This window comes from Thermobia domestica, chromosome 17 (genome assembly GCF_964235325.1).
Source record: "Thermobia domestica chromosome 17, izTheDome1.hap1.1, whole genome shotgun sequence".
Lineage (NCBI taxonomy): Eukaryota > Metazoa > Arthropoda > Insecta > Zygentoma > Lepismatidae > Thermobia > Thermobia domestica.
Window position 1 is genome coordinate 64,491,399 of NC_137470.1, and position 22,847 is coordinate 64,514,245.

The following is a 22,847-nucleotide window of genomic DNA, read 5'->3' on the forward strand; positions in this document are numbered from 1 at the left end:
CTTGCGGCCTGCTCGATATTACCCCGGATGAATTTAAACCAGTAAACATAGTCCCATAAATTTCCCTTCCTCCCTTGATGATTTGCAACAAACCGCATGAAAACCGGACTTCAGTTAGAAATTCTAGAGCCAAATGAAATCTGTGAGTTTTGAAAGAATCACTCTGTATATACATATGTAAGATGCAAATATATATTGATCAAAAAAGTCTTAGTGGAAAGGGAAATATATAGCAGGATGGTTTTATCAGATAATATTTGTACAAATACTTGACTTCTCCTCCAATCAGACACTTTAGTTTGTTTGCCTTAAGTTAAGGTAAACAAGCACTGCAACCCTATTGACTCCTTATTGACTTCTCCTCCAATCAGGCGTAGGTACTTTAGTTGAGGCATTTATTTTTACACCTTTGAGTAATATAAATAAAATATGTCGTTTTTGAAGAATTTAGTTTTAAAATATTTATCTATAAAATAGACATAAAATCGTCAGAATATTTTTGAAAAATCTACAATTTTCAACTTTACCCGTTCTGTAACCTACTTTTTTTTTCTTTTTGAAGTAGAAAATTCTAGGAGACATCCTCCAAAACAACAAAAAAACTTAAGTTGTAAATTAAATGTCGATTGGTAGCGATGGTCGCTTCGCTAAATCACACGAACGAACATCAAAAAACAAATTTCTCGTCATGTAAGCTCCTTGAAATGTTAAAATCCGTCGAAATTTAGAATTCAAATTATTTCACGAACACAATTTTTTAAAATTTGGTATAGTAGACAGTAAAAGTATGTTCTACACAAAGTTTGAACTTAAAACTAATACGCTCATTTATCCTCAAAGTTGAGTTTTTAATAAATCATATGGTCTACTACAACGAATCTTTCTTTACACCGAACATTCCCCACACCGAGTTTTCCGTACACCGAATTTTCTATACACCAAATTTTCCTACACCAAGTTTTCTTACACCGAATTTTCCTGCTCCCCTCTCATAGTATTTCTTTAATTCTCAGGGAGAATTCTTCTGAACTCTTCATTGCTACAGTTAATTATTCGAACGACATAAAAACCCTCTGAGTGCTAATGACTTATATATACGAAGTGGTCGAACTTTCGGAGGTTTGAGATCACGCATAAATACATGTGTCAAATTAAAGTTTATTTTAAGTTTTCGCTCATACTGGTATGGAGTTAGCAACTGAAATTACATATTGGATCTCATATATCGTACTATATATACTAGGAAACATGCAAATGCAGCTGACCGTTCTGTGCGTGATCGTGTCTCATATAGATGTGCATGTTGTGTTACGGCAAAAATGGCCATAAAATATGCCTAACATGATCATAACCCTAAGTTTGGTAGAGGAATTTAGGAAGTGCTGGTCACCAATTTAATGTAAACGTATTTCACATCTTTCAATGGCTTTAGTCAAACGTTGCGTACTGCACAACACATTTATCAACAGCAAATTATTCCTCTATAATGTATGAAAATTATATGTCAGTGACTGATTCTATAGAGAGGGGAAGACCGGTGCATAAAACTTTCAAAGATCTGCAATTACTAGGCTGATCTGAGGAACACACATTTTAAACAAAATTCCACCACAAAACTCGCACACTGTAAAGATACTTGCTCCGATTATTTTCATTACTGAAAAGATTTCACATCACAAATAGATACAATATACTGCACTGAATTTTTTTAACTACTATAAAGAAATGCTGCAAAAATCGTACCGGTAGTCCATGTTATTTCTTTCAGCATATATGTCTCGTTAACCTTTTATTTTTCCTGAATTTTATGCAATACATTATTCATTTTACCATATTGCCACATGTACCATTCCAATGTAAAAATGGTACACCAAAATAAAACGGAAACCTCACATTTTCCAGTGACATATTTGCTTTGCACTTGTAGTTTTCGAGATTTAATTGTTTTAATATAGGAAAAAGATTCTATTCAGAAAAAGAGGGCCGAAAATTTAGAATCTAACCTAAGATAAAATTTACAAAAATTAACAAAACTGAAACATTTTCTTTCGATTCTAGAAGGTGTTCCTCCACGAACTAAATATCAGCCTAGGAAAAAAGACTAGCAATCTTGGGAAAAGCTCTGTCTCGAACTTCCGCTGTCATCACTTGTGTAAAAATGCACAGATGCTGATATCATTTCCCCTACGAAAGTACACTCGAGCTGCTGTGCAGCTCCACCAGATTCACCCTGCCTGATTCAGTTATATCCTAGTCGTGCTCCTGGAGACACTAGCAAAAGCTCGCTTGTGTGGCTTGCATTGTGTCTTTTGTTGGTTTGAGCCCAATATTTCCACGCATAACGTAAAACTACTTATTGCTTTCACAATTATTTCTGGTGGATCCCGTGAACTTCATCTATCCTAAGTAGAATATTGTCATGTTAGCGAGAAGAAATATTCTGAAGGACAATGAAAAGAACATTTAGGGAAAGAAATTTTGGTGTTAGTGTAGCTTTGACGCACCGCATTATGGAAGATTTACAGGTGAAATTGAATACTTTGTTTGAAAAGATATATTCATAAGGTACACCTTGTCTCAAAAAGGTTGAGCGCATTCTTTATTGGTGTTTTGAGGCAAAATTTTTCTAAGTCCAACTTCGGGTATCTTCGGGAAATAGTAAACCAGGTTCGAACCTCCAAGCCAGCCTTTGCAATCGGGAAAAAGTTTGCACATTTGTTTTTCTTCTTTTAAATATAATAAGACTTGTTACCAAGTGTACAAAAAAAGCAACATTGATTGAAATATTTAATGATACAATATTTCGAAACTTTGTATTAATGTCAGCTCATGTTTGTTTGTCATTTAGCTTTCCATACGTGATGGAACATTTAGATACGTAAACGAATCTTTCCATATGTAAAAGAATGCTCAAAGTTGATACATAGAATATAATTATCACCTGAGTACTAAAATAAAAGTCAAAGTAGAACAGAAACAGCGTTTGTAGTGGATATGAATGTCATAATTGTCTTGAGAATATTTATACATCGCTAAAAGTATCTTAGCAGAAGTCCTTGTGTTACTCACTCGTAAGTTGTCGGACCTTAAATCATAAGGTTATGAGTTCGAATCTTCTCTCAGTCAATTCCTTTTTAAAAATTTATATTTTCCGCAATGCATGAAAAATTATATAAAATAATTAGATTAAAATATATCAGTTGTATATATATATAACATAATCATTGCAGAATGTAGTAATTATTATGTTTAAAATATAAAATCTGAGATAGTTTTCACAGTAGGTCGGTATTATATATGACAATGTTAAATGCAAGTTAGGAAAATCGTTTAATAGCAATAAATAAATTATGTAGTGTATTTATTTGCAGCTATTTGTCATACAGATGTAACTTCTCAATATTCTCAATACAGCATGTCATTTACATTCGTGAAATACAGTATATTCCTACGAATATAGAAAGTGTGTAAACAGAGTATCCAAAGTCGGATCCTGCTTCAAGACACATAACTTTCCCGATCCCCTTAACGTCACGGGAAGAAACACAAATTCTCTTTAGAACGGAATATCGTTACTTAGAGTCTCATTCGTACGTTGAATATGCTTTTGTATATTCATTTCTCTCTCTTTCTCTCTCTCTCTCTCTCTTCGAGAGAGCATATCGAAAATCGGATCGTGGTTCAAGACAAAAAACCAGCTAGCCCCAAACTGTCACGTAAGAAACTCACGAATCGCAAAAGTAAAGTGAAGAGATTGAGAGCGGTAATACCTTAATCGCTCTCCCTCAACTCTCTCTTATCTGCATTTATACATATAAAAGTGTATGTATGTATGTTCCAACATAACTCATGTATGCCTAGAGCAGGGTTTCTCAACCTGGGAGTCGTGGCCCCTAGGAGGTCGCGAAGATAAGCGGAAGAGATAAATATAGTTAGAATCTAATACCGGAAATTATTTTGAATTTTGTTCTGATAGTCATACTTTTATTTTTTATACATACTGTACAGAACAATAAAAAATAAGTCTACTGAACATTGTCAAAGGGTGCAGAGTTGTTTAAAAATGAATTTAAATGAAAGACGTATGATATGATACTAATGAGAACTGTATATAGAAATACTAGAAAATTACACATGGAACAAAACCTGCACATTGAAATACAATTAAAATTGAAACCTAATGAGATACCTAAGCATAGTGTAATTTCACTAGTGCAGCAATGCCCGGTTCAATCTTCGTGACGAACAGTATGAAGCCATTTTCAACTGATAAGCGATTTCTTGTCTTTGTTTTAATGTTTACCATGAAAAAAAAACTTTCGCACAAGTACGATGTAGCAAATGGAATTATTACTTTTAAAGCGGCAGATACCACACCAGGATATTCTTCTCTCCTCATCAGGCAGAACTTGTCCAAGCCTTTGTTACAGAAAACCAGTTGCAAAGACTTGTAGCATGATCATTCTATTATTTGGTTAAGAAGTTGTGGGCTTAGATCTGATACGTTAATGGCCTCTTCAAAGAAGGAGTTTAACATCCATCTTGAACCAGCACCTTCGTCGTTGGGAATATAGATAGTACAGTTACTGTATCCACTGTCAATGCCGGGCGCCGAAAAAAGGGGGCACAAATTTCGTAGGAAGTGTGTTACTCATGTAAGGAAAGTAGGGATGCACGCGAGACGAGACGAGAAATGGAAAACTCTCGTCTCGTCTCGCAACCTCAAGCGTTGGTCTCGTCTTGCAAATGTGAAGTCTCGTCTCGCGTCTCGCATAAAATTTTGAGTCTCATCTCGCGTCTCGCGCGAGACTTTCTTGCATATATTCTAGGTCAAAATTTTGCAATGTGTTATTCTATGGCTGTTAATGAATGATGATGTGATATTCTGTCCGAAGGCAGGTATTTGACCTAAAAGTCCCTTGGCAAGGTGAATGGTGGTTTGCCATTGCTTTCCATGGGATGAATGTTCATAACATCCTAAGGAGACGGAACCTAGAGTTCAATATGGTATCCGAACTTGTGTCCCCTCCGCTCCAAATTAAAAGAAAAGTTGTGCTGGAATTTGATCGCTGGACCATTAATTTTCGTCAAATTAATAGCATAATTTACAGCAAAACCAGCATAAATTGTTGGTGGATCCAACATTGTTTTCCAGCTTAGAGGTCTCCAGCAATATTTGCCTCTTCTAAAATATCGTCGCCACTATCAACATTTACACGTTTTGGTCGTTTCCTTGAAGGGTGATTTTCCAGTATAAAGATGTTTTTATACCACCAAAAGCGCTTGTACACAACAGAAGAACTCCTCACAACACAATACGACCCAATTCTTTTGGTTCGTTCGGGCTTGTAGCAATGTTGGATTATCGCATTTTATCAACTTTCGCTTTCAACTTATACTGCCAGATCTAGAAAATAAAATTACTGACAGATATAGGGCCATTCCTACCATCTCTCACGAAACCTATAGGGACATCCTGCCATACCAGTATTTGAATTAAACTTCCGAACTAGAGGGGGATGTTTTTGATAAATATATAGAAAGAAAATACTTATTCCATGTAAAAATATCATATTTCTGCGAGCTGGGCCGGGGATAAACTTTGACGAGAGGGGATTTCCCCGCCATTTTCCAACATTAATCGCTAGTAGTAATGTGAAAAAGACAGAAACAACAGAAATATCATATTTCGCATCAATAGGGAGTCTTATTCGCTTTTCAGACCAAAAATAGAAGTTCATGTATTCGTGTGTGCCCGCGTGTATATGTTTGTGTCGCAAAATAAAGTCCTAAATCGATGCTGTAATAAATTTGCAATTTACAAAGCTTTTCTTTTTTAGAAACTAAAGAAGGCTTTAATTCTGAAAATTAACCTTGATTAATAATAAATCTCATAAAATGTCTATTGCCCCAATCACTTTTTTGTTCCTGGAGGCATTAACGCTCAACTTAGAAAACTCAATAAATGTAAAATTACTAAATATACAATTAAATGTAATTCATAAATGTTGCGAGACTGCGAGAAGTCTCGCGAGACTTCTCGTGCGAGACTTAACCGAGTCACGTCTAGCGTCTCGTCTCGCATGGTTTAGTCTCGTCTCGCGTCTTGCATAAAATTTTCACTCTCGTCTCGTGTCTCGTATCGCAAATGCGAGACGAGACGAGACTACTCGCGTCTCGCGTGCATCCCTATAGGAAAGTGCATGTGCACATGTATAAAATAGAAGGAAAAACGTAATAAAATGTGCACAAAATCAAGAAAAGGCAGAGTTTACTTTTGAAAATTTTATTGAGCTTCGTGCCAACCATGGTGGCGCTTCGCAGCTAGTCTGTCGACCTCACTCATATGTACGGAGACATCGTCGTATACTCTCGCCCCGAGCACTGATTTTCCATGCCACGGCACTGTTCACTATAAACCAGAAATGGATTCTACTATTATAGAAATAGGTATGTTAAAAATCCCACACAAGCTTATTATAAAACACAAATTATAAAAGGGTCGCTGGCAAGAGGATGTGATAAAAGGGGATCGTGATAGGAATTAGATTGAGAACCACTGGCCTAGAGTAATTTAACCAAATTTCTTATAGTCTGAAAAAGAGTGGGTTACCTATGGTGAATGGGAGTGGGATACATATAAAAGATTGCTAGAAAATGATCGGTATTAGTGTCGAATTCATAGTTTTCGGGGTCGCTTAGATAAATAGTGTGACTTTCGATTTCGCTTAACTCCGATTAAGCTCTCATTAGTAGGGATGGGCACGAGCGACTTTTCTTTGAAACTCGACTCGACTCGAAACAGACATTTTTGAGGTCTACTCTAGGACTCGGCGCGAAAAATATCCTCCAACTCGACTCGGATTAGAGTCGAGTCAAACTAAAACGAGCCAAATCCTGCGTGTAGTCCTACCTAGACAATACGTAGACAATATAATTATTCTATTATCAATTATACTACTATTACTACAAATAATAATAATAATAATAATAATAATAATAATAATAATAATAATAATTATTATTATTATTATTATTATTATTATTATTATTATTAGTACAACACCGTGCATAAACATGAACGATAGATGGTTAGTAAAGGAATACTAAAAGCTAGTTGACTGCCGACGTCGGTAGTCATGACGTCTACAAGGCAAAGACATCGTTCATTACCCTAAGCTGTAAGCATCGGTGGACTACAGATGGTCAACTATTGACCTCTCGCCAAAAATTGGTGGCCCCGCAGCGACAATCCACGGTGGCCCCAGTTCCATTTTGAAAACTTTACTACCAGCGGCAGAGACACGATGAAACGACAACGAACCACAAAATTACTCTCCCAAAATATGTTAAAATGCCTATATGTGTGATTTGTTTATATTTAGGTGAGTCAAAAAAACACAAAACAAATAACCCGGGGTGGACGCGAACTATCAATATAACGATTACTAGGCACGTGTTCTTCTGATTTCCCTACGGAAACGACCATAAAAAGCTTGCTTGTTGATGGATAAATCATTGACGTCTTAATTTAGCCAATCAGACAAACCCCTACATCTCGAGTTCTAGGAGGCGATACCGTGAACCGTTTCAGATTTATTGCTTTCTGGTGGGGTACTATCCATGTGCAAAATTTGAGCATAATAGCCGACATGAATCTTCGGTGCCTCTTATCTTTAGTACAATTTTAACCAGAGATGGTGTGGGTCAATGAAAATTTGATTCACGACCCACCATGATCCAGTATCACCCACCACCCAAATGACCCATTGGCCCACTCTGACCCATCATCCATCGTGATCTACTCTGACCCACCACCAACTATGAACCACTCTGAACCATTGCGACCAACTCCGACCCATCGACATCAACTCTGACCCATGATCCACGTCCTCTTCTCCGTTGACTAAAGAGGCTACACTTGTAATAAAACAAGACTGTGAAATTATCACTTACCGGAGTTTGAATTTCTACCGTCAATGGCTCAAGCACCTCTCTGTTACTATGCTGGTGGATCTGACCTTTACGATATATAATGGCAAAGTGTTTCTCAACTTCCGAATTAAAATGAATTTAAATTTATCATATATAATTATTTCTTTGTTGCCTTACAGACACATTTCAGTAGAAAATAGGATGAAATTTGAAAGTCTCAAATCAAGGAAAAGTAGACCAACGTAAAAAAAGAAAGAAAAACTAATTTTCTATATCATTAAGCACCTGGAGTGCCACTCTTTATTTAATCCACCTCGAAAATTATGGATTCGACACTAATGTCGGTCTTTATATATATATATATATATATATATATATATATATATATATATATATATATATATATAATTTTGATGTCAGCCACTTTCATTTCTCCTAGGAGAGCAAACGGATACTGCCACCGTTAGGACTAAATTTGGTCTTAAATGACATTAAAATTTCTACCAATTAATTTAGCGACCAGTGTTGCATTTAAAAGCTCGGCGCCTCTACGCACTTTTGCTCTCGGCGCCCCAATAACTACATATTTCTCCGCCCCTTCATCCCTAACTTAAAAATAAAACTTAATTCGAATATGCTTAATTAGTGAATTTATTACATTAAAATACCACTCACTACATGCTACAGCTAGAACTACGTAACAAAAAATAACAAATGTGAAACGTGTTCTGAATTATTTTTAGATTTCTTACGCTATTATTATACATATTAGAACAGTAAAAGAGGATTGTTCATGAAATAGTATATTTGCTCTTGATTTTTAACTTTTTCATACGGAAAAAATTAAAATATTATTCAAGTTTTAAACTTTGCAATCTGCAAATATATTGCCCTCTAGGCAATGGGACTAATGTGAAATGTGGACTAATGTGGACTAATGGGAAATGCGGCAGTTAGCGGCGCTGAAAATTTACGATTCGATTCTAATATCGGTTGATTTCGATATTTTTATGTCGCTACGTAACCACCCTGTGCGCTAATGGGAACTTAATTGGACTTGAATTGAAAATAGAACTATTCACCTAAGCGACCACGAAGCTATGGATTCGATACTAATATCGACCAGTTTCTAGCATTTTTGATATGTATCCTGACAGTACTCTTTTCCAGACTGTAAGAAATATAGTTATAATTGCGCTAGATATATCAGAATTATGTTGAAACACACACATACATCCACTTTTATATTCTGTATAAATAGAGAGTGAGCGAGCGAGCGAGAGAGAGCGACTAAAGGCATCACCACTTCCACATTGCAAAAGCATATATCAGGAATTGAATTGAAAATCTATGTAAAGACTTTCTGCTGTGGCGTGCTTCATAAGGACAATTCCAGTCTGCTCACGTGACCTTTGGGGTTCATGAATTTCTTGCGAGCGTTGCGACTTTGGATTCTCTGTTTAAACCTTCGGTTTATCATCGAATAAGTTTTCAAGAACATAAATGACATGCTGTATTATGAATGTTGAGAATTACCCTCTATATGACAAATAGCTGAAAATAAATACACTACATGATTTATTTATTGCTAGTGAACGAGTTTCTTAACTTGTATTTAACATTCTCATATATATAATACAGACCTACTGTGGACACCTAACTATTTCAGATGTTATATTTTAAACATAATAATTACTACATTCTGCAATGATTATGTTATATATATATAACTGATGTATTTAATATCATTATTTTATATAATTTTTCATGCATTGCGGAAAATATAATTTTTTAAAAAGGCATTGACCAAGAAGGGATTCGAACTCAAAACCCTATGATTTGAAATCCAACAGCTTACCAGTGAGCTAACATAAGGACTTCTACTAAGGTACATTTAGCGATGTATAACGGTTCTCAAGAAAATTATGACATTCATACCCACTAGAAACGCTGTTTTTGTTCTACTTTGACTATTATTTTAGTACTTAGGCGATAATTATGTTCTATGTCTTAACTTTGAGCATTCTTTTACATATGGAAAGATTCGTTTACATATCTAAATGTTCCATTACGTATGGAGAGCTAAATGACAAACAAGCATGTGGTGACATTAATACAAAGTTTCGAAATATTGTGTCATTAAGTATTTCAATCAATGTTGCTTTTTTTTCAACACTTGATAACAAGTCTTATTATATTTAAAAAAAGAAAAACACATCTGCAAACTTTTTCCCGATTACAAAGGCTGGCTTGGAGGTTCGAACCTGGTTTACTATTTCCCGAAGATGGACTTTGAAAATTTTTGCCTCAAAACACCAATAAAGACAAGGTGTACATGTTTCCACAGGTGACTTTTTTTTTTTTTTTCAAAGCAGCTGTATTTCAGATTTACAAGTACATGACTACTACTGTAAAATCATTAGAAGTGCTTTACGGTGGATAAAATAACTCTGTGCGTATGATAGATGACTCTATTAAATGTTATTTTCCGCCGGCGGTGTATTTCTGACAGTGCACAGAAGTGTTATTTTATGTTTACAATTGGAACGTTACTAGTGTAAAGAAATTACAAGTGCTAAAGTGCTATTGAAACCCGCATATTTGCCAAAATCCACTTCTTCTTCACTGTCCACGCTTACGCGTATACACACTATCGCCGACACGCCTACTTCCATCGGACGTAGCCCAGCGCATGCCCATCACATGCACTGTCGTATTTTTTTTTTGATATTGCTTGCGCTTTTGATAATTTCTGGTGGCCTGCAATGTTTAAAGAATTGCAGAACCTACAGATTCACGCAGGTACTGCACGGTTATTCAAAAGTTACTGCACAGACAGAGAAGTAATTTATTCAGCTTCTAATATGGAAATAAGAAAAAAACATAACACAGGGATGTCCACAAGGATTTATATTCAGACCTCTGCTCAGGGACATCAAGTTACAACCAGGATTAGAATGCATAAATAACTTAGAATAAATAACTGGCTTAGTGGCTTACGCGGACGACATAGTGTTAATCATAAATGGAAAAAGACGAACCGAATTGGAAGCAAGGTCAAACCTAGTTATGGAAAAATTATTGAATTGGTGTAAATTAACGAAATTAAATATATCTCCTGACAAAACAAAATACATATTAGTTAATGGGAAATTGGAAAGAAATCCTATTACTAAAAATTCGTAATAAGTCCATTTCCAGAGTAGAAATTTTTAAATATCTTGGCATATGGTTAGATCAGTTGCTGAACTTTGCAGCCCATATAAACAAACTAAAAGAGATGGAATTGGAAATAAAAAATTTTGCACACAATGGCAAGAGACTATAGACTGTCGGCAAAGCATTGTCTAACATATTACAAGGCAGTATTTGTAACAATCGCTTCTTATGGCTCAAGTTCTTGCAGCCACAGACTACTAGAAAATGTTAAAAATATTTGAAGTTTTACCTCCCACGATTATGCCGTTTAGGCTAAAGGAGACGGTGATGATGAGAGATGAGTGAAATGGTGGAATGAAGGAAGTGGGAGGAAACGGGAAAACTCCGAGAAACCCACGCATACGGTTTTTGCCCACCACAGAATTCACTTGGCGCGAGCTGGGATCGAACCAGCGACCCCAATCACCAGAGATGAACGCTCTACCACTGAGCCACGTTATCCCATATGGTTTATGAGTTTAAAGAATTATATTACCGTTTCACTATTTTACTACTAATATTTTTCGACGTATTAATTTTTCTTTTGGTAGAGCCGTCTGCTAAAGTTAACCCGCCAAGATGTTAGTTTGCGAAATTGATGAACATTGATTATTTTCAATTAAAACTGCTTTCATCACAGGTTTTGCATCATTTTTCTGTTGTGAAGTGACTTAAGCAAAGCCAACGGTGTTGCACTTAAAAGCACCTGTGCTATGAAAAGGTTGCAGCAGAATATGCCGTTTTACAATTTTTAACCGGATGTATCTCATGCAAATTTCATCATAGCGTTGAAACTTGCAAAGGTGACGGAATGAAACCGTTTAAAGGGCACGGTGGTGGAGGTTTTTTTTTTTTTTTTTTTTTTTACGTAGCTTTACTTACACCTCTCCACTATATTAATGTTCAAATTAAAAGTGCTTTACTTACTTTACGAAATGCAGCTCTACCTGAGCGAGCGAACGGGATTAGAAGCTCAGAAAGGTTCGTTGTATTCTGTTCTTGACAATATTTGATGTAAAAGATCACGTTAGATGTACCGATCCGCCATATTGTAGGACTGCAATGCTTATCAAGCATGGTTACCTTCCGCGTATTGGGAATGGCACCAACTCCTCCATATAATTTATCATATTCAGGGGCGTCATTTAGGGGAGGCAGGGAGGGGCAATTGCCCCCCCTGGGTTTAAGATCTATATACTTTTTATCAACAGAATAGTAGAAACTCAGTGAAAAACGCAAAATTTTGCTTATATGAAGGGGTCGTCCCCCTCACCCAAGCAAAATCTGAAATGACGCTCCTGCTCAAATTACATACTACTTTAATCGCAACATTACACTCTGAAAGATCACATAAGTGTACTGTAAATTTCTGCAGATTGTTTTATAGAAACAGAAGAGTGTACATAAAGTTAACCTGTTTATATAAACGGAAGAGTGTAGATGATAATTAGCCCTTCAAAGCATAATGAATATACTTTGTTGAAAATTATTCACAGATACGTATGCATTTGTGTAAAATTCGTGAGGAAAATAAAAGGAAAAGAGACGGAGTTTGTACTGCCATATGTTGGCAGAGGCAACCGCTCGTTAATTAGATGTTCTTGAAGTGGGACAGAGTTGCGTAATTGCTAGCGTTCTTGCCATTGCTGCGACTAGTCCTGGGTAATGTAGGGGGAGCGTTTCTGCGTGTCAGGCGGAATTTGGGTATGTCTAGTCCTTGGCCAACTATTCTAAGTAAAGGCAAGGAAACAAGGTGTCTATTGATACTGGATATACTAGAATTTAATTTTGATACTCGAAATATATTGGAATTTTGATCCACATACTGGAAAAATTAAGAAATTTTCACTAAGTTCCCCTTTTTCTATTAATGCTGTTTTCAGTTTCCGTTCTCTTTTGCAATACTTTACGTATAATAACAATGGATGCATTATATTATATGCAATGCTTCAAGTACAGGCTACAAACTAGTCAGTAAAGTCAATAAAAGTGTGTATTCTGAGGAAGATCGGCTAATTGAATTTATTAAAAATAAAATATTATTTTGATGCTAAAACGATTACAAACCTGAAATCATCAAAAGTGTGATTATTCCTAAAAACTTAAAAAAAAAAAAAAAAAAAAAAAAAGTATTAGGTACTGGGATTTTGCTGGTAGTTAATCTGGAATGTCTGGAATTTTGAAAATGGAACTCAGTAGACACCCTGGAAAACTGTTAATCAAGACAGCCAACTGTTAATCAGAAGGAATAAATTAGAACGTCTGTACTGTATCAACTTTGGTCCGCTTTAGAAATCTACAAAATTGAGTGAGCGAGTTTAAACTAAAGTCAAAGAGGAGCATTGTAATGGAAGAGTCAAAAATGTGCAGCATAATATTCTGAACAGAATTGCACTAGTACCCCTGTGGTGCTGTTTACTATGGTTGTCAGTAGGGGTCCTGTGCAAAACCCACCAGAGCTCTCATATCAGCTGATAAATAATGAAAATGAAACAGACAAACAATTTGGGATAGTCATCCGTATTTTTCGAACATATTTGCGAATTACAACTACAAATAATAACCAAACCCCTTCAAAACGCAACGGAGGTTGAAAGGTTAGAGTTTCCAAATATCGAGACTGTGAAGCGTGATACGGGCTATTAGGCGCCAGTGACGAAAATTTTATGCGAAGAACTAAAGCCTTAATGAAATTCAATTAGAGGGTTGCTTTTTGTTTCTTCCCCAATCTTTTACGGTAGTGATTTTGATGATAAAAAAGTGATTTAGTTGCGTTACGAACTATAGCTGAGCGAACGAAAGGGGTGAGAAACCCCGCAGGCTTTTTTTTTTTTTCATTAGCACAATGGTTCACTGAGGTGCAGTACCAGTTCCGGAGTCATGGATCGAGTTGGGGGAAACACTAAATGCCATCCCAATTAGGCAACTGCACTCTTCACCCACTTCATTGTATTTTATGCGCAAAATATGTAAACCTAATTTATTTTTTTATTACAACGATTTGTAATATAAGGAAAGATCAAAGGTATTGCAGTAACTCAAATTGTTAAAGCTGAGCGAGGGTTGTATCCTGAAAAGAGGAGGAAAAGTGAAAAACAATATCTGTGAAGGGTAATATTGGATGGAACAGGTTACCTTATTCCTAATCTGCACGGTGTGATTTACGTAAAAGTAGTAATTCGCAAATATATTTGAAAAATATGGATGACTATCCCAGTCATGTGTTTCTTTTATTTATATGTTTAGTCAGTTTACACAAAAGGTCTGGTGGGCTTCTGTCCTACACCCGCCAATAGGTGATGGAAGGCGGTGTCGAGTGTAAAAATAATGGAAAGCTACAACGTATTGTGCTTACTGTTCATAAATCCTTCTTATTGCCAGGGTTGGCAGAAACCATGTTTTGTCGAAAGAAAAGAATTTTATTAAACCATATTGTTTTCACACTGTTACTTTTTGTTCAAATTGATTTCTTTATTTATTTAGATTACATATAACAAAGTTTGTTAAGCCTTAATATTCTTATGGAACAGGAGGTTGATGAACCCTTTCAAAACATGAAAGGCTGTTCCGAAAGTAGACATCGATAAAAATGACGTAATAAAGATAAGTCATGCGCTTAAAATACAAGTTTTCGTAAAAAGCACTTTGTTCGGTTTGGTGTAATCAGTACATTGGCACAATTACAATCTGATTTTTTTTTACTAGGAAGCAACAGAATGTGGGCTTCGCCCACTTAACTTTACTCTAATACGGATAGTATATCTGTGAATCTGGATTGTCCAGTATCAGTACAGAGCTTAGCGATATATATAAATTTTTACATCGAAAAGCTCCCGCCTTAATCGTGCCAGTGTGATTTTTCATAAGCAGATAATTTGCATACTAATTTTCATCTTCGTTTTTAAGTTTTACGTCCTAGGCTAAAGGAGGCTGATGATAATAACAAGTGAAATGGTGAAATGAAAGAAATGTAAGGAAATGGGAAAACCCCGAGAAAATCAACGCACATGGTGATAAAATTTTTTTATTGTCACTGTATAATAGCCAGTTCGCCAGTTCATTTTTTAAAAATGGCTGGAATTTTAAAATTAAAACTAAAAGGTCCAATTGATAAGATGTGGATGTAGCCGGTAAGGTTTCGCAACTTCTATCACTACATTTAAACAAAAGTACTTCAGGCTTCTTTATGAAACAACAGGCATTTAGGGAAGCAGATAGATGAAATATAACTTGGTTTTATTTGGTTTGTTTAGGCTTAACGTCCTTACGCAACAGCAACGTTATCAATAACGGGACCTACTGCTTAAAGTAACATCCGAACTGTTTTCCCTCTTTAAAAAATGTCCCAATCGGGAATCAAACCCGATATCCTATGATTACAAGGAGAAAATTAGATACAATTAATTGAGATGGTTTGACATATGTGGAAACGTTATCAGTTTACACTATTTGTGACATTTTTGCCTTTAAGTTGTTTAACACGTTAGCTACCATGTGTCTATGAGCTAACGCACGGCTGTAATCTAAGAAAATATCCTCGTAGGTCCAATCGGACCCACAATTTCTAATTCTTCGAGTTGTTGTTACGCTATTTGTATTTCCATCACACACGATATTGGATAGATTGACGCTTTGAATTTTGTTGCCAAATGTTGCTGTTTTTTTAGTTCCAATCACTTAGACAAAGAAAAAATTAAAAAAAAAATAATAAGATCAAGTTCTGTGAATATTTCTTTGATTTTCACTTCACAAAGCGAATACTTATTACTACTAAAAGCAAGAGGAATTCATCCATACCTCTCACACGAACAAAACGAATATCAAGCATAGCTGCAAGTACGACTGTAATTTACTTCCTTGCGCGTAAATAAAAAAGACACACGTAGGTCCGATCTGACTCGCCACTTTCATGCACGTGGATTTGATATGTTGCCTTAGGTTATGTTTCAGCATTAATATTAAGAAAATGTGAACAAAACAAGAATAATGAACGTTTGTCACTCTACCAGTGAAGCCAAAATTCACCCTTGACAGTTAACGTGTTAAACCAGCCAACTCTAATCATTACCAATATTTGTTACTGCAAAGGTCCCTTATTAGCGTGTGCAACTTTGGCGCGAAAAAACTTGCTATTGCTAATCTCACCGTGCCAAATATGGTCACCATAATTTGAAAGACCTCAGACTACGGTTATCTGTGTCATTATCAAGAATTTGTTGTAAATTTGGCTGTTTCCTCAAAAACATGAGCCATCAACATCGTCACGTTCTGAAAGTTAGTCGGCTATAATCGTGCCAAGTTCGGTCACCAAATAACTGGGTCTACTTCTGTTTAAAAAAAAAACAGGCTCGCTCACCTCAATAATATAGTATAGCTGAAGTGTGTTATTTTCAAAATTCGAAAGTACCCATTTGAGTTATTTAGTGTAAAATTTTGTGAGAAACCTTGAAGAGTAACGGAGTTTTGAAATCCCAAAAGAGTAGCTAGCCTCAAATACGCTTCTAATTCATTTTAGTAATTCAGTTTTATTAATGATATGTGTATGTTTAAGCTGTAGCAGGCCCATTGCCACAGGAGACTACGAAGAGCTAAGACCCTTCTAGAACCTTTTTTAAAGCGCTGATCATGGTTACATATGTGCTCTGGCAATAGGTTTTAAAAAGAACACACCTCATGCGGAAAAAAAATCATCAATAACAGAGGCATTTACTATACGTGCAACAGACAAATCAATCAACATTAAATAAAAAAAAAAAAAAAGAGAGAAACCAAATGAAACTAATAAATCTACAGAACCAGACACACCTTGTCAAATACACCTTGAATGTGTCAGATACACCTTGAGTGCCTAAAAAATTTTCTTTCTTTCTTTCTTTCTTTTCTTGATTTAGTTTTTTTTTTTTTTTTTTTTTTTTTTTTTTTTTTTTTTTTTTTTTGTCAAGACCGTCGGAGACAAATATTTGACCGAAGCCCAGTCCTCGAAAATTTTTTGTTGTGCGAGGAAGCTTAGTATGTATCGAAAATATAATGGTATATGTTCTCGCTATGTGCACAATATATTGAGTATTTTTTTGGTGTTCCTTAATGATCGAGAAATATTTTTAACTGAAACATTGTGGATAAGAACAAAAACAAATTAGATAAGAACGGAGTATACTTCAATCTGTTAGTATCGCTATTGTAATTTAAATACTTCTTTTCAAAAAAAAAAAAATAATACAAACAATACCTCTAAAATTTTTTTGTGAAGTTCATAACGTTTTAAGTGCTAAAACCTTATAATTTCTGAAATTACAAAGTCTGCAATCAATAGAATTTTATATTGTACTCTGATAAATTTGGTGTGTAATTTAATTCTAAATTTTATATTTCAGATTGCAGAGCTCCGTAAGATTGGGGGTACTAATATTGACAGTATTGTTACGAATATAATGAAGCGAATTCTAACCAACAAGTTAGCAGCGGAAATAAGTTGGACAGGCGGAAAGACGAAGACATCATTCTCAGCCCTTGCACTCTGTGATGTTCCAGTTGGCGATTAACTAGAATTTGTATGTGTTTTCACTCGATTCGACCATCCATCACAAAATTATCGAGAGGTTAGTATTGTAAGACAATTCTCCGAAGTGATTTGTTCACAGAGCTTAGTTTTTTCAAAGAATTTGTATGAGAAAATAAATGTCGACATGTTTCCAGAAATTAAATTCAGGATTGTGAATTTAGTATTTTATACCACCTTACATAAACTTATTCTCATAGTTTCTTGATACTCACTACTTATTTATTATCATAATTGACTTTTCAATTATGAGTTGCACTCGCAGTGCTCGAGAAGGCATAACACGATAGACCAATTATATTTGTATCCCATAACTTTTGGTACCTCATTCCACCTATTGAAACGCATGTCGAATATTTCATATTCCTTCATGTTATGACAGACATTTATTGCAGAAATTTTGCAGTTTTTCTCATTCAGAAATATTATATTTCAAGAAACAGTAAGGCAACACGCGTCCAGCAAATTTGCTACAGATGCTGAGATCAAAAGACCAGTTCAAAGCGGGCTTCGTCACGCAACACAAAGAATGAAAAGAGAGAAACGTAAGTAACATACTGGCACTTTTAGGTTTGTAAATGACTTGATCTTGCTTAGTCGACGTGGTGAACGGAAGCTTAACGCAGCCAATTATAATACAGAAAGTTATTCTGTATTATAATGTATTGTTGACGTCGCAACAAAGACACCATTGTGCAATAGACCATACTTAATAGTTTAGAAGAGTCATTGTAAAATTAATAATACACTATCTTTGCATGTGTAACGCACCCGCAATAGGCATGGAAACCCATTTACGAAGTGGGATGTGTCTACCTAAATACATTTTATGACTTGACACGCGGCAGTGTAGATGGCTATTGTAATTATTATAGTTCTGTATTTTTTTCTTCATACAGGTCGGACAGTCTTTGTTTTTAATGTTGTTTTGCAATTCCCAAGAAATCCTACACGATATACTTTCACATAAACTTTATAAACATGCCAAAAGGCTATTTGGGTGGCGATAGTCCTTCGGGATTCTACAAGGTGTTTACTGGAGTTGACTTCCTGACTTACAAATTTTCACAACACTACCCTGGATTAAAAAAAAAGAAAAAAAATTGTCATACTATGATATTGTAGAAGCTGTAAAATATGTTGAAGAAGCTAATTCTTCAATATTTTGATGGAAAGAATCCATAGAAACTAGTCGGTTAAAACGGAAAAAAACAAGGAAACCCTATTCATTTTCTTTCTCGAATTACCTAGTTTTTCAATGTTTGACCAATTAATATTATCATCACCTACACCCAGATAATGGGACTGCCATCTTGAAGGGTCTCAAAGGAAATCTCGACATTTCTCCAGTATTACACAACAATTTCCAGTACATTTCAATATGTCCAGTAAGGAAAGCAAATACCAGTAGGTTTTCAGTATATCAAGTACCAGTAGACACCCTGTTCTACACCACAGTTGATTCACAGTATCTTCATTTTGCATATGTGTGTGTGTGTCCAGCAGAAATCTAGCTTTTTTTTTTTTTTTTTTTTTTTGTATAGTTCGGGTAATTTTTGGTCATCCGATTGGAAATACTTGTATCAATATTTTGTTTCTTACTAAGTTGCTCCTTTCTAACTTCTATCTCAAGGTTTGTAACAAAGTAATGTCTGTAATTTGGCTTCGTATGTTCCATTTTTCACTTCTTATATGACATCTGATACAAAAGGAAGTAAATGAATTCAATGGACTGAGTTTTTTTCTTTCATTGAAACATTTTTTTTTCTTTTTTTCCAGGGATAGTAATGTTCAACAATGAATAAGAGAGACAACCGTCATTATCCAAAGCTCGAACTGGAATGTGTGTCTGCCTCGATTGCCCTTGACAGTTAGCTATGGTGTTTGTCTTTGCCTTTTGGCTTGATTACTGATTTAAAGGCTAACTTTATATGTTCATCGCTATGCGAACTAAATCCAAACGTGGTGTGCTTTTTAAAAATTCGTTGTTGGTTCATAATTACTAGTTAGTATTGTATTCACTTCTTGTCAGAAGTGCGACCGATTCGCGGCATTACATGTACGTAAATATTTCTAGCGAATATCGTTTTTCAATTCAAGCAAAACAGGTCTCATTGTCTTATGACTGGATCATAATAATGAAGCGAGTAATTCCAGCAAGTGTTATTTCCCTACTACTTTCTATACATCCGTACGTATTTAACGTAATTATTAGATTTTTCTGTAGCTAATATTTATGTATATTTGCACTCACTTCGTCCTTTTACTAAAATTTTGTTTCTTTTCATTTTTGTAGGAAAAGGGGATGAAGAACGCGTGCTCTTGACAGGCAAACGAACACACATAAAGTGCGATGTGACTGAAGCTGGGAAACACATGCAAATGATCACATTCTTAAATCCTAGATGTATATTTTGAAAGGGATATTTTAAAAACTCCCTACATGTATGATAGCTTTTGAATAAAATATTGTACGTGTGTAACCCGTTTGTTTTATTAAGCATATATATATATATATATATATATATATATATATATATATATATATATATATTTTTGCTACACAGATCCAAACGTAACCTTCGTTTATTAATGATTATTTAGCTTCATGTTGCAGAAAAGGCAGTTCTTTTCTTCTAGTTGAATCATGTTCCATTCTTGTTTTGTTTCTATTTCTTGAGGAGAAATTTACAACTGAACAACGATAAGTTAGTTATTATTACAAGTAATGTGGAAAAATACTATATGCAGATAACTTATATATTGTAAATAGCTACATCTTCGCTCTTATCATTTCGCATAGTCCCATATATGACTATGTTGAATCGTACATATCACGTTATCACAAGGAAGACGTCTGAAGAATTTGATGATTATACAATGTGGCGTCAAGTTTCAATTCTGTAGCATCCACTGGCTACATTTTGCAGTTTATCCCGCCAATAAGGAGATTGTCCAAAGGCACCAATCGATTCATTTTCTCTTGAAATTTAAATTTACCTAACCATAGCTAATATCATTGGAAAGGTTACTGCGGTAATAGAGAGTGCAAGTCACCGAGTGAAACCTATAGCCTGTAATGTCTACAGTCTGTAATGTCTATAGCCTTGAAATGTCTACCTATAGCCTGTAAATATATACCTGGCGGGATCCACACTGGGACTTTGAAGCGAAAGTCCAAGTACAAGCCACCCTATGGTACTGCACGATAGCTCTATCGGTAATTACAGGATGAAGCTTTTAACTATTTTTAGGCTCTGGCTGTTCAAAGGCGCCTCTCAAGGAGCTACACGTGAAATGGCACATATTCCGCTTGATTTGCACTGTACATTGTGTTTGCAAATCTGAAACCAGAGCCTGAAAACAGTCAATAGATTCACACCGTCATTTCTGGTAAGAGTTACCGTGCAATGCTACACGGTTACCCATGAGCTTGCGTTTGAAATCCCGTAGGATTCTCATCAGGGTTTCACGGATGTGTCAGGAATCCCACGCGATCGTCCCGGGATTACCCCATTCACGTACCGCGTTCTACATGAGGATATCCTCTGGTGTCCTATGGGCTTCTTCCTGCATGACTCCCACTGGAGTCCCACGGGTCGTTCCGTTTCCCGAAATAAACGCGGACATCTGGAACTCCCGTGTCAGTCCCATGAATGTCGCAGGAGTCCTACGGGAGCGTCCCGGGAAAGTCCCGTTTTCCCGGGCGGGAGGGCCATGGGACATCCTAGGGAAGGTTTTGTGCTATTAGGGCAGTTTAGGATTCAGGTCGTAAAAGCCGCAACCCCTAGCACTAGGGTATACAAAACGAAAAGAGAGATGAGATAAAAACAAAAGGAGAGAGTTTAACACAGGGAATGGAGCAGATGTGTCTGCTGGTAAGTCCGTAAGAAAACGGCAAGAGCAGGGGTAGTGGAGCAAAAAAAAAAAAAAAAAAAAACATAAATAAACAGGTCACCCATACCCTGTCTCTGTTAAATAACATTCTTGCTCTCTAGTGGCCACCTAGCACAGGTTGGTTGGTGCTTTTGCAGTGTAGTTCTCAAGCCGTACATCCGGAAATCGTATGTAAATGCAAATTGAGAAAGAATTGTACTTTTTAACAATCATCTTTGGTGACCTTGTTAAATTTTATTTATGACAAGTGAAATACTTTCATGTCAGCCACCGCAAATCTTTTAGGTGACAATAAGAAGGAAATTTGCAACAGAACTACAATTTTTCAACAAATATTTGTAGTGGTGCGCCAAAAGTACTCCTGCACGGAATTTTTTGTGTGAATCAGTACCTTTATATATATATATATATATATATATATATATATATATATATATATATATATATATATATATATATATATATATATATATATATATATATATATATATATACGTGTTTGCACATTGTGAATTTAAAATTTAAGTTAACTCATGTTCTAAATTGAGGGTGGCAAATTTTATTTTTTTCGTCCTTTCGAAACACAATAACGATTATATATATTTAAAAAAAAAATGTGCTTCAGACCTATATCCTACAGGTTACAAGAGTAAAACTGTATATATGTATACCGCACAAGGATTTTTGAAGTTAAGACTAAATTGTCCGCGTATTCATGGATATTATATCTAGATGCAATTAATTATATTCCACCCACCTTCATCTGCTGCACATCTGTACCAATCAGTGTTGCCAGATCAATCAGTTGGAAAAGCAGGAGATTCGAAGATAAAAAACGGGAGAAAGCAGTAGACACATACAGTGGTGGCGTTTGAATGTAAATCCGCGGGGCAATAAAATTTGCCATTATTAAGGGGCAGTAGTCAAAACAAGCAGTCCAGAATTCATTTCCGATGAACTACGTTGAGCAAATAAAAGGGAAAGTCCCGATTTATATTAATATGATTTGATACACACGTGTGTGAAGTAAAACGTAGTGAAAGAGCAAAATGGAGTGGGAAAATGTCTTTTCATGCACGTGGCGATAACGTAGCTATATGGTACAGTCACACGCAGGGTGCGAATTACCGGGGGATTTTCCCCCTCAATCACATTTTCTTACCCCCCAAAGAAGTCAGCTGAAGTATCCCCACCGGGGATGCTCGCTTTCCCCCTCAAACTATGCTTAGTATAACTCCAAATTTCACTGATTTTTGTT

General features: G+C 35.7%; 1 protein-coding gene across 2 annotated transcripts in view; it reads right to left on the bottom strand.

Moving 5' to 3' along the window:
- LOC145674666 (uncharacterized) overlaps nt 1–22,465 on the bottom strand; it is a 45,197-nt gene extending 22,732 nt beyond the window's left edge. Inside the window, exon 1 of one of the 2 annotated variants that reach the window (XM_081744890.1) lies at nt 22,347–22,465. The gene's annotated coding sequence lies outside the window, so the exon portion shown is untranslated. The other variant, XM_081744891.1, reaches the window with a different exon arrangement.
- Nucleotides 22,466–22,847: the final 382 nt, after the last annotated feature.